Genomic DNA, 14,249 nt, shown 5'->3' with positions numbered 1-14,249 from the left:
TTGATTTGTGTATATCCCATTTCTGTTTTTTTTTATTCAAGCATTTAAAGACAATGGCGCCCTTTCTTTTTTGAAGAGTTGTTTCCTTCCTTAATATCCTTTCTTTGTTGGTATTAGGGAGGATTCCCATGCAATACTTCTATAAGATTTCTTCTCAATTTGGTTTCTATTTTTGTATATCGAGTTGAGTACTCTTGCCATAAATAATGTCCACTTTTTCAACATTTTTTGTTTTGATAAATTTATATGTTCTTCTATTGATATCTCATAATTGATATCTTCTCTAATTTTATACATTCTTTGGCAATGTTATCTGCGACTTCATTGTTTGCTATATCTGCCTGTGATTTGACCTAGTAGAATTTAGAACCCTTTCTTTGTTCTTTAGTATCTTTTCTTCCTTACATTTCTCACCTCCTGAGCCCGCCCGTAATCTACCCGGACTGAGCAACGGTACCCTCGAGTCTATTGTGTACCAGTGTTCTAAGATTAATTCATCACAATCTAGATCTCTAGATATGGTATAAGGTTAATGGATATTATGGAGTATAAAAAAGTATTAGTTTAATAAATAGACCCAATTTATTATCTTAGAACATTTTTAAGAATACTTTTATTTAAAATCAATTTATTCATAAATAATCTTGTCACTGGTGTCCTAACAGAAACCATGTAACTCAAAAATCACTTCAATAAATTTTTAAGTTCTGTTGATAAACTTTTACAGAAAATTATGTATCAGCATTTAATATCATTTGCATATTTCAGTGTATTTCTGATCAAATAAAGCTAATATGAAAATTCAAGATAAAACAATAGTAAATGCTTAAACAAAACACAAACTTATTATCAAAGATTATTACTTATTACAAAAGTATCAAGAGACTAAACATTCAAAGAGATGGCAATAGGTGCAAATAATACATTCCATTAGCAGCTTTGTGGTTAAGTACCTCATTTTGCTTAATATCAAATAATTTCATATTCCTTTGAATAACAAGCACTGGAAAAATATCCAATTTATAGTGAGATTAATAAACAATTATGGAGGGCAGATGTGTTTAACTACACGCACAAAAGAGTATAAAACAGTAAATTTACAATAGAACAATACTCCAATTTCAACCTCTTTTATATTGGTAGCTTTGGAAGGCATGATATAATATTTTGGAGACATATTAGTAGAGAGGAACACACCAAACTTATGGAAATGATTAAAATAATGATTTGCGAAAATTCTCTAGGGCGATATATCAGCTATATTGGATACAACAGATTCATACTAATGCACGATAATGACCTACTACATGCCAGTGGCTTAGTGACTGATCACCTTACCTCAGCTCAGATTCAAACTCTGAATTTGACATCATATACTTAGTTATGACTTAACATGGAAGCTGACCTCACAAAGGGTTAAAGGCAAAGAGAATGATAATAATATATATATTCAATATAATAATACAATCCAATAAAATACATATAAGAAGATAACCTGTTACATGTATAACAGAAGTTTAATTTGCAGTTTAATAAGCATCATTGATTTGTGTAATATTTAAAATATTTCCAATGATCGTCTTTTCATAAATTTTGATATTTACTTAAAACATTTTAAAATTTATGAACTAGTAGAAAGTGCTTGTACTAGTTGGACTATTTAAAGTTTACTTTTTTAACTTTTTTTATTCTGAAAATGTTAAAATATTTTATGGCTTTGTCCAGAAGTACAGGAAATAAATTTTTGAAGGTTATTCTTTAGTAAGTTACATGGTTTCCAATATCTTTTGAAATGTTATCTACGTACTACCTAGGATTTTTTATGTATTATCTAATCAATCACATTTTACACTAATATTCTCAAAATCACATTTAGATTTTAATTAAAAATGCTCCATTTGTAAAGTTTTAATTGTTCTCTACAGTAACGCAAATTTTTTAAGTTAAAAATAAATAAACTCTATCATTAATATAGGTTACGGTGATAATAATAAATAGAAAGAATATTATGAATCATTTTGATAGTTCTGAAGTATAACTTTCTAATGACTATATCAATTTGAAAGGTTCGAAGCTCCAAAGTACTGCATAGCTTTAGAAATGTATCAAAAAGAGAGATAAACATGATTTGATTTCTTTTAATTTTTTATTTTATTATCACAAAAAGTTCTTCATTAAAATTAATTTGAAATTTTACAAATGGAGTACCAAAATGCAAACAGGTTACTACATTTATTTTAAATGCAATTATAACTTATTCAAAACAATATATTTATTACAAAATATGACCTGCAAATAATAAATAAATAGTACATTTGTTATAACAAAATCTCACGAATATCAAATTTACAAAATTATATTGTGGATACACACAAATTTTTTGTTTCTTGAAAACATTTTAAAAATAAACCACAAATTTAACTTTAATAAAGTAAAAAAAATATAGCAGCATAGTGAGCTGTAATTAATAGCAACACTTAATTTACCTACGTCTAAGAGGAATGAGGTTGGTTATCAGATTTATTATCTTCTTTTTCAGGTAGAGTTAGATCACTTGGTGGTGCCCGTGGGGATTTGCTGGCTCTTCGCTGGTTTAGCAAAGATGGCGTCCAACTAAAAGCTAGAGAGCTTGGTTCAACACTAAGACTTTCAGCATTATCGCTCATAGGAGGGGGTGAAACAGATGGCACAATAGGAAATTTGGACTGAGAGGTAGAATGTTTCTTTTTTTCCTTCATTGGTGACTCCTTCCTTCGAGTTTGGTCATGCTCAGGATAACAATTTATGGAGCGTAAAAATGATTCCAACGGACCCATAACTGATTCTTTTGTGATCTGAGATATAGGAACAGTTTCAGTCCACACCCCAACTTGATTAGTACTAGATTCAGGTCCTGACATATCCAATTGCCTAAATCTATGCTTCAGTTTTTTTCTATTTTCTGCAGTGAAGTTACCAGCACTTATAATTGAATTATCTGTTGATAGTGATCCAAGCAAAGCTAAATCTAGATTTGAAGCAGTTAGATCTAACAAATTACTTGCAGGATCCTGAGCTGTGTTTCTTCTTGGAGAATTTTCAAAGAAATTAAGTAATTTTAATCTATCTTCAAAGGAACTAGTCATTTCAGTAGGGGAGAGTGCAGTAGCACCTACAAAACTACTATTCCCAGAACTATTATCATTTTCTAACATTCTTTGAGCCATAGAGAATTCTGCATATTCAACATCATTCTCCCCAGACATCGTTTCAATATCCACATCATTTTCATCATTAGATATTACTTCTCTATGCTCCAATTCTTCTATTAAAGGTTCAGGTTCACTTAAATCACTTTCACTGCTACTGCTAGATAACATTAAAGAGGACACAGCTGTATTTAAAAGATTAGGAGAACTTAAAGAAACACTAAGTCCCAGACGATGAGGAGAATTTGGCTTTTTTGTTGAATTATCTACTTTCCCCTTTGAAGAGCAAGGACATTCATCGGATTTTGTTTGGGTATTTGATTCTACAGATACTAGACTTTTAGCAAAATTTGCTAACTCATTTGAGAAAGATTTACCAGCAGGGCCATGAGATGTTGAAGCTTCTGGACTACAATCTGTATCTCTATCTGGACTGGGTAAAGTGTATATATTCTTTACTAATGAAATGTTGGACACCTCAGATTGCTTTTTTGGCCTAAGGCTTGATGCTACAGCATTCCTAGATATTTCAGCAGCTAAACGCTCCTTTGATTCATTAATCTGTGTTATGTATTGATGTTGCACCGTTTGTAATTGATTAATATACCATTGTTGATCCCTACACCTTTGATAAAAAGTTGGAGCTCTTACTTGAAATCTTAAGACAAGTGTATCCTTGGCTTCATTTAAATATCCTTCACTTGCCAAGAGATCAAGTCGGAAAAACCTATTATAACCCCAACATTCACCCACTTCAAAATCTGAAGCGAATTCTCTAACTACATTTTTTGAAGAATCTCTACTGACTTGATGAACCATCTCAACTCTGTATTCATATTTGGATGTTTCTGGATAACCCGCACTAAGCTCTAGAAAAACAGAAAGATAGTTTCCTCTTACTACTCCATTCCCATCTGGATACACCTTCAACCTCCAACAAAGACCATTACAGTGTAATGGTGTTGAGTAAATAGGATCAGCCTTACGCTGGTAACGTGAAAAGCCATGCATTACAAAAGTACAACTGTCATAAGCAGGTACAATTTCACTATGAAAATCTGCAGGAACTGGTGCAGTCACAAAACTAGTCATTGGTTTTTTTCTTATTGCATGAATCATTCTTGAAATTTCACTACTTTTTGATATCAGTTCTGATCTGGTAGATACATGCAATTGATGTTCTATTTCATGAAGTAAATGTTCTAATTGTTCGGTTTCTTGTGTGAGTGAATCTTTTTGTCCCATGAGAGTAAGTAATTTTGTTTTTAATTGAGAATCTAGCCTAGCAATCATTACTTTGACAGCATTTCTAATTTCCCTTACTCTATCATCTTTAGCTGACCTTACAGATTCAACATTCCTTTCTACTTCTTGTACAATACTAATTAATTCCATTAACCTTCTGCGTAACTGAGCAATTTCATCTTTAATTTGTGTAACATGTTGTTCATAAACTTCATCTAGAGGTTTAAATGTATGTCCTGAATGAGTTCCTCCCCAAAGGGCACACTGATGGCAGATACAGCATCTACAAGTCCAACAATAAACTGAAAGCTTTTCCAAATGAGTTGAACACTTGTCCCTGTCATTTTCATCGTTCCGATTTCCATTAAGACTAACAGCTTGTAAACTATCAAGCTGTTGGGTTACTTCCTCGACCCACCTACAGTTCACAAGTTCATGCAAGTGTAGAGAAGCTCTACAATGAGGACATTGAGATCTTTGTTCTGTTAACCATCTGCGGATACAAACATAACAACACAGTTTTGAACAATGTGGGCACAGATGAGCATCTCTAAGTTTTTCCATACAAATAAAACATCTAAAAACCTCAGCAAGTGTTTCCACACTATGTTCGTCATGTTTTGTTCCTACTTTGTTTCTAGTAGCCATTTGACAGAAGTTAACTTCTTAGAAACCTGAAAAAATATTTTCAGTCAAAAACAATGCATGAACCATTTATAGAGTTTGACCCTTGCTGACCTCTTTTGTGTAAGTAAGAAATGAGAGCACTATTGAATAAGTGAATTGTTTCCTTCCTGTGTATTGTTACAGTGGTCTTTAAAAACTATTTTATGCCAAGAGCTCAACAAAAGAAGTAATTTAAATGGGTTTTATTTACAGTTAGGTATGTATCATAAAGGTCAACAATACTAAGTTTCAAATTTTATAACATGCAAATTAAATGCAGACAAATAAATTACTACGAATTACATGTAAAATACGCACAAACAAATTAATAATTAAAGCAACAAAAATAAATTATTTACAAATACAAAATCAATAGTTTTCTAACCTCATTAACCACCAAAATGTCACTGATTTTCTATATTCTTCAAATTCACTACACAATTAATGTACTGTATACTTTTCCAAGATCTAAAACATCTTTGTAATGGTTGGTTCATCAGGTTACCATAAAAACCACTTAAAAATAAAAAAAATTGGATTCCACAAGAACTATTTACAGTCACTAAACGTCAAATGAGCAACACAAAACAAAAGGAAAAAGCAGGCAACGCAGGCAGAGAACACAAAACGGCAAGTTTACACGAGACAAAACGTGGGCGAAACTGATGACCTACCGATATGTTCGATAGTACAGTCGCTTAACCTGTTTTTTATTAAGTATGTAAAAATAGGAAAAAATTTTATGTAACATTTTTTAAAACGCAATTGGAAATTCCATCATTTAGATTTATTTATATTCGCATAACAACTATAATTTTCTTAAAATATGTTATATTAACAAAACGACATAATAAACAATACAATAATATTTTTAATTCTGACACTTTGGAATTAAAAATGTTTTGTAAAGTTTCAAGAATGGGTTAATTTCGCGAAAACCATTTCGCTGTCCCAGATCTTCGATTTAAAATATTTTTCAGCTGTTTGAGCTCAAAAGTATAGATTTGTTCTATTTAACTGGGTACTTAAAGTATTTTGAAAATTAAAAAAAGGTATTAAGTATATTTAAACGGTTTCAAATTTAGATTTTGTGCAAAATTGTAATAGAGAGACACTCTCATCATATTCTTTAATACCTACGGTGAATCATATTTCAAGAAGCTCATCATATTTCAATTATTTCCGACTCACTCTCTGTTCTTCTTGTTATTCAAACTATGAATTTTCCCAATAACAATTTAAGTGCTAAGTTTACGTTCGTATCCTTTGTTAAAATGAAGCCTATTGATATTTCGATATCCATATTTTTTATCGAATATTTAAAACTAGCTCCCCACCGAACTTCGTACCGAATTAATATTAAATAATGTATCAAAGGAAGGCCTTTGACCGAGTGCAGCATATGAAGTTAATAGATGAATTAAAAAACATCAATTTAGACAAAAAAGACATTGGGTTTATTAAGGAGAATATACTGGAACGAGAAAGCAGTAGTAAAGGTGAACGATATAGAAACAAATAATATACCGATTGCGAGAAGGGCCAGGCAATGATGCGTCTTGTCTCCGACGCTTTTCAACGTGTACTCACAGGTCATATTCAAAAAAGCCTTATGGGAAAGAAAAGAGAGAATAAGAATTGGTGGAGAAATCGTAAACACCATTAGATTTGCAGATGACACGGTAATTATGGCTGAGAGTATAGAAGAACTACAAACTTTACTAGATGCAATAAATAGTGAATGCATTCAAATAAGACTTGACATTAAAGCTTACATCAACACAGAATTAGATCCAGACCAAGAGATCAGGGTACGAATGGAAATGGCAAGGGCAGCGTTCTTAAAATTCAAGCAATTGTTCTGTGACAAAAATCTGAATACTGCGCTGAGACTGAGGTTTGTTGAATGTTATGTCTGGTCCCAACTATTGTACGGGGTAGAAAAATAGACGTTAAAAGCGCAAATAGTTTTTCAACTTCAAGCGCAAAGAAGCTTGAAGCCTTTGAACTTTGGATATACCGGAGAATGTTGAGAATTCCATGGACTGCCAGGGGCACCAATGAGGAAGAGCTGAGAAGGATGGGTCGAGACAAAAAATTGTTGAGAACAATAAAAGTATGCAACACTGCATACCTTGGACACATACTGAGGAATGATAAATATAGTCTTCTGCAGGTCATCATGCAGGGTAGAGTCGATGGCAAAAAGGGAATAGGTAGAAAGAGGAAGTCATGGCTGCGAAATATTGGAGACTGGACAAACATGACTGTAGACGAATTATTCCACGTTGCAAAAGACAGAAAAACTTTTAGAAATGTGGTCGCCAACCTCCGTTAATGGGGACGGCATAGGAAGAAGAAGAATGTATCAAAGTTCAATAAGCTCCTCTTTCGAGTCTGTCAGGTAACAGAAATCTCTGGGAAATGAAGTGAATCTCGTCGAGGTGTCAATAGCGACTTTACTATTTCTAATGTCTAACGACTGGTTCGAAAACAAAATTGTACTTTGATCTTGTAGCAAAAACATCGCAGGTTATTTGTCAATTTCTTTCCCCGGTCCCAGGAACGCAACTCAACAATATTGGCAATATCATTTTAAAGTCGTCTACTTTAAAACTTATAATATATGTCTGAATTGTCAATATAAATGAGTCAGATAAAATTAAATTAATAGAAGGATTCTTCACCAAGTAAAAAAAAAACAATTTTTTTTTAATTCATTAATATTTGTATATGGAGTACGATTTCTGAAGTGAAAATCGAAACGTCAAAAATAAATTTATTTTAAACTTATCTTCTTCTTCTAATGGCGCTACAACCCTTTGTGAGTCTTGGCCTGCTTAACAATGTTCTTCCATTCTGCCCTGTCGGATACTTTCCTTCGCCACTGCCTGATGTTCATGGTTTTAAGATCCCTCTCTACGTCGTCTATCCATCTTTTACGGGGCCTTCCTCTTGTTCTGTTTCCTTGGGGCTTCTATCTCTGGACTACTTTTACAGCTCGATTATCTGGCATTCTTTCTAGGTGACCAAGCCAGTTTAGTCTTTGTGATTTTACAAATCTGACAATATCTGCGCTCTGCATTAGATCATCCAGCTCGTGGTTCATTTTAATTCTCCACGAACTATCGCTGCATTGGGTTGGTCCAAATATCTTCCTTAGTATTTTGCGCTCAAATATTCTCAGTTGATTTTCATCAGTGTTTGAGAGGGTCCACGTTTCACATCAATATGTGGCCACTGGTCTAATTACTGTTTTGTAGATTCTCAGCTTAGACTCACGATTCAGTAACTTACTTTTCATTAAGTCTTTGTATGCATAAAAACACTTATTACCGCTAAGAATCCGTGCTTGTATTTCTTGACTGATGTTGTTGTCATTTATTATTGAGCCTAGGTAGGGAAAAATGGAGGCATATTTGTAGGTATGGTTGTCTACCTTCAGATTCTCATGTTCATTCGATTTTGTGCACTCCATATATTTTGTTTTGCTTTCATTTATATATAGACCAAACGTAGCAGCTTCTCGTTTCAGTTCTATGACTTTTTCGCTCAATACCCTTTTGTTGCGGCTTATTATGGCAACATCATCCGCATATGCGCATATTTGCATAGATCTTGTATTAATACAGCCGTTTACATCCAGTTTTCTAACAACAGCTTCTAAAGTTAGATTAAAAAGTGTTGTTGATAAGGCATCCCCTTGTCTAACTCCATTTTCAATATCAAAGGCCTGCGTCATATCTCCATCTATTCTCACCATAGCTTTGGAACCCTCCAGAGTCATTCGTATAAGTTTAACCAACTTATTGGGTATCCCTAACATAGATAGTTGCTTTAACATCTTTTGTCGATCTACTCCATCAAACGCCTGTTTGAAATCGATATACAAGTTGTAAATAGGTATGTTATATTCAACACATTTTTCATGTATACCTCTTAACATATGTATTTGGTCTATAGTTGACCTCTTTGGTCTGAAGCCACATTGGTATTCACCAATAATCTCCTCCGAAAACGATTCCAGGCGGCTATATATAATTCCTGATAATATCTTGTAGATGACATTTAAAACTGTTATGCCCCTATAATTTTTGCAGAGTCGTTTGTCTCCCCCTTTGTACATAGGAAGTATGATTCCCACTTTCCAATCTTCTGGGATGACTTCTAGTGTCCATATGCGGTCGATTAGTTTGTGGATACGCCTCCATAGCGCATGTCCACCATTCTTTATCAGTTCTGCAGTTATTCCATCTGTGCCAGGTGCTTTGTTATTTTTTAGATGTTTTATGACGTTTATCGTTTCTTCCAATGTTGGTTGCTCAACTAGTTGTTCTGCTGTGTGGTGAATTATCTCTTCATCTTCGTTTTGTTCTTTTTCTGGGTTTAACAGCTCTTGAAAATGCTCCTTCCACCTTTCCATTATTTCCTCTTTCTCGCTGATAATTGCCCCATTTTTGTCCTTGCTAACTGTTGATCTTGTTATGTATCCTTGGGTGCATTGCTTGATTTCCTTGTAAAATTTTCTAGCCTCTCTTCTGTTATTATAATCTGTAATTTGTTGTATTTTTCTATTCAACATTTCTCTCTTTTTCCTTCTGCATATTTTCTTTGCATCTTTTCTGAGTTCTTCATATGCCTTTCTATTCGATCGGGAATCCCTTTGTAGACATTTCTGTCTAGCTATATTTTTTGCTATTTATTACTTGTTGGCAATCTTGGTCAAACCATTCCTCGTTTCTTTGGCTTGAGGTTTCACCTAATGTTTCCTTTGCCATATTTGTAATTGTCGTTTTGATGATATTCCATTCTTCTTCAATGTTGTTTTGTTCTCCTCTTTCATTTAATATTACTTTTATTTTCTGCTGGTACTCATTCTTCTTTTTAGGATTTTTAAACATATATGTATTCCATTTTCTTTGTTTGGCTTATTCCCAACGAAAATAGTAATTTTATTTTACTTTATTTTACTCTATTTTATTTAATATGCTGGATAACCATTTTTATTCCTACACTTTAACCCCCATTTTATTCTATTTCATTTTATGTTATTTTAATTTACTCTATTTTATTCTAATTTATTTTATTTTAATCTATTTTATTCTACTTTATTCTATTTTATTCCAATTTATTCTACTTTATGTAATTTAATTTTATTTTACTTTATTTTACTCGATTTTATTTAATTAATACACGGGATAACCCCAATTTTTATTCCTACATTTTAACTCATATTTTTTTCTATTTCATTTTATATTATTTTATTTTAATCTATTTTATTCTAATTTATTTTATTTTGTTTTATTTCATTTTGTTTATATTCTATTTTATTTTATTCTAGTTTATTTTAAATTTATTTTATTTTATTTTATTTGATTTTATTCTATTTTAATGTATTTTATTCTATTTTAATAAACAGTTTCTGGCCGTTCGCTGTACTTAAAATCTATATAACAATATCTATGTTTTTCCCTTTAAGAAAAGGTAACAATTCAACGTTGTCGTTGGTAATCGTTCAACTCATTGCGTTACGTTTTCTCTCGTGAAATAAATCTCGTTGCCCATGCCCATTCACCGTGTGAACAGCTAAATTAACTACGGTAGGATTACGTTTGTGTATGGAAAAAGGTCCTTCAAACAGCCTTATTGAGATATCTTCCCATCCGTTATTATTTGGAACCGCAATACCATGCCCGGGTATCTCTTATGGGAGTGACAGTCCTCTGAAATTTGTATTTCCTAAGGACACCAGAGGGCGTAGCATTCATAGCAAAGCTTCGTGACTGCGCAATACCGCAACCAACAAAACAAGTACGCCATTTTTATTGTGGTTTCGACACAGTGTTTCGAGTTGTATTATTTGCGATTAAATAATTGTTTGCTTTTTTGCCATCATATTTAAATAATTACGGTTTTTAACTGTTGCGTTAATGGTTGTAATAATTACAATAAGGATGCTCCAATGCATATTTTTCCAAAAGATAGGGCGGTAAGTAGAAAATGCTGATATAAGATTTTATTTATTTTTTAATAATTGCCTTAAAATGTCCGATGTTGTCCCAAACTTCTTTCATTTCACGTTATGATGTGTATTAGAATTGTTGCCGATATAGAATTAGGTAAAAGTTTTTTAGGAATTAAAATTATCGCCATTAAAAATGTGGCAATTCTTCAATGTTTCAAGAACTTTTTCTACAAAACTTTTGTTTATTTCTCCTTTTGTAAAGCACCTCTAGAAATATACTATGTAACATTATTTCACAGAAAATATTAAAAACAAACTATTTATTTTTTAGCTTTATGATATTTGGATTAACAAAATTGGCAGAGAAGACTTGCACAATTCATTTTGGACCAGAAGCCCGCTATGTTGGATTGAGATATAAGTCCACCTTGAAATGTGATGCTATTCCTTCTCTGTTTCTGTGTTGTAATTTATAGAAACTACAGAATAGCCACTGTTTAACCAACTACATTTAAATACATGTAATTAATGTTTATATAAAAACGTAAAAAAGAAAATAAAGTAGAAAAAGAACCAACGTTTGTTTTATTTTTGTAATCAAACCCTCAATATTAATCTTTATATTTGAAGAATTACGAGAAGATTTTTTAAAAAGATGTTGCTTTCCTAAGGCCGCCAGATGGCGCATTGTCCAGAAATAACCTACACAGTTTCCTATCTATTCAGTAATATATATTTTTTATCTATGCGCAATACCAAATACAACTAGGTCGTTACGTCAATCAACACTGATATTTATTTTGTTAATTATAGTATGGCGCCATCTATTAGTGATATTGAAATTAAAAATGACAGAAAAACTGTTTTTTACGCCTTTCCGTAAATCTTTTCCACAAATCTTCTCCTGATAATAACAAACACAACAAAAAAGAATTATACAATTTGGTGAAGTCGTTTTGAAGTTATGCACTTACAAACATTCCGGAGATTCATTTTTATTTATACATAGATTACGAATAATATACTTACTACCACATTTCGATTCCAAATCAAGATTATTTTATAATCCGTTGGTTATTGAATTAGAACTCGTATGTTAATAGGTCTAAATCTATTTACATCATTAATTCAAATACATTAACAATAGATGGAATACAATACTCTGACAAGATAAACACTGCAACATAACGTACATTTTCGTTCACTCAATTTTAATATTTTAATACAACTTTAAACTCCTAAGACACGAAGAAGGCGAAACACCAATAAAATAAGCAAACAAGTACCAGTAGGAAAAAGAAAAAATATTTAATTATTGTTGATTGATTTCTATTAATCGATATTTAAAATTTTGATACACAAAATGTATCGAACTATATGTAAAATTTGAAAACAAATTAAATTTCTAATATTCTGTAATCATTTCAAAACAAACAAAACACTTGCTGATAAATTACCTATTTTATGGAATACCGTCAATTTTATGTGATTGTTACTCACGTTTTATTATGTCATAGGCTATGAATGCGATGATTTAAACAAATCAGGAGCAACAACAATGAAACATTTTATTTTAAAGATAAAACAAACTAATGCAAATTATCTATATTCACCTTTAAGCTTCGTTGTACGTAGTATTAGTAATCTCCGTGCAATATTTTGTAAAAAATAGAAATGTCAAAGGTCGAGAGATCGAACTATAAAGTTAGAATTTATTTTTATTTATTTGAAAGCGCGCATCTTAGCTTGATAAACTTTTATAGGAATAATACCAAATAATTATAAAAACCTCGACTTAAAACTATCCTCCTCTTCTATTCTCTACTTCTTCTTCTTAGGGTGCCTGTCCGTTCCGAACGTTCGCGATCATTCTGGCTATGATGACTTTATTGGTTGCTATACAGAATAGCTGGTGTTGAGGTCTTTCTATACCATGCTCTCAGGTTAGCAAGCCAGGATATTCTTCTTCGTCGTGGGGCCCTTTTTCCTTCAATTTAACCTTGCAAAATGCATTGGAGTAGCTCAAAGCTGCCTTGATTTCTCATTATATGTTCGAAGTACTGCAGCTAGCTTACGGCCCTTCACGATGTTGACCAAATCTGCAGTTGTGTTCATCCTCCACAGTACTCCTTCATTGGTGACTTTGTCTGTCCATGGTATCTTCAGAATCCTTCTGTATAACCATAGCTCAAAAGCCTGAAGTTTTAATAGAGCTTCTGCCTTCAATGTCGACGTTTCTACTCCGTGCAGAAGCACTTAGTAGGAGTAACATTTAAGGAGTCTTATTTTTGTTTCTAGGGTGAGGTCATGGCTCTTGAACACAGAGCTCACAGTCAAGAATGCAATTTTTGCCTTTCCGATGCGACATTTAATTTCTTGGGTATTGTCCCACGACTTATTGATTATAGTTCCCAAGTAGTTGTACTGTGAGACACATTCAATTCTCATTTGGTTCACATACATATTTGCTCCAGTTATGTTTTCCTTGCTGATGATCATTAGCTTGGTTTTGCTGGTGTTTCTATATGTTCTACTTATTTCCGTTATTTTGTTCATTAAGGTTTGCAGCCCTTCTATGGTATTGGAAAACACTATTGTATCATTTGCATACCGCAGGTTATTGAGCTTGACTCCATTTATTGAGATGCCTTCATCAATATCTTTTAGAGCCTCGTCAAAAATGTGTTCCGAGTACAGATTGAATATCAGTGGTGAAATTATGCACACCTGTCTCACTCCCCTTAAGATTTTGACCTGATCTGTATCTCTACTGCCTATGTATTATCTACAACTTAATTTAACGCTCAAACGCAATACTGACTTGCGAATAACCCATTGAGAGTTTTGACCTCTTTCACAAAGCCCCGCCATTTCTTTCTGTCCTGTGTTGCTGTTTCGAGAGGTATATTACCATTTATCACTTTCAAGTCTCTCTTCACGTTATCAGTCAATCTCTGTTGGGGACAACCTGGAGGCGCTTGTCTATAGGTTGCGTCGTAAAGATGGTTTTCGTATTTCCGTCACCATTACTTTTTAGTACATGACCTATCCATATTGATCTACGGGATCTTACAATACTTGGTAACAAAAGTTGTCCAGTGAGTGTTCGTATTTCCTGCTTATTGTAAATTCTCCATTTGCCCTGCTGGTCTTGATTTTCAAAGGCTGTAAGACGTTGTTGACCA

At 32.7% G+C, this 14,249-nt stretch overlaps 1 pseudogene; it reads right to left on the bottom strand.

The window, feature by feature from the left end:
• Positions 1–563: 563 nt before the first annotated feature.
• LOC140437577 (E3 ubiquitin-protein ligase TRIM37 pseudogene) overlaps positions 564–14,249 on the bottom strand; it is a 40,866-nt pseudogene continuing 27,180 nt past the window's right edge.

Source organism: Diabrotica undecimpunctata, chromosome 3, assembly GCF_040954645.1.
Source record: "Diabrotica undecimpunctata isolate CICGRU chromosome 3, icDiaUnde3, whole genome shotgun sequence".
NCBI lineage: Eukaryota > Metazoa > Arthropoda > Insecta > Coleoptera > Chrysomelidae > Diabrotica > Diabrotica undecimpunctata.
This window is presented reverse-complemented; position numbering and strand designations above follow the sequence as displayed.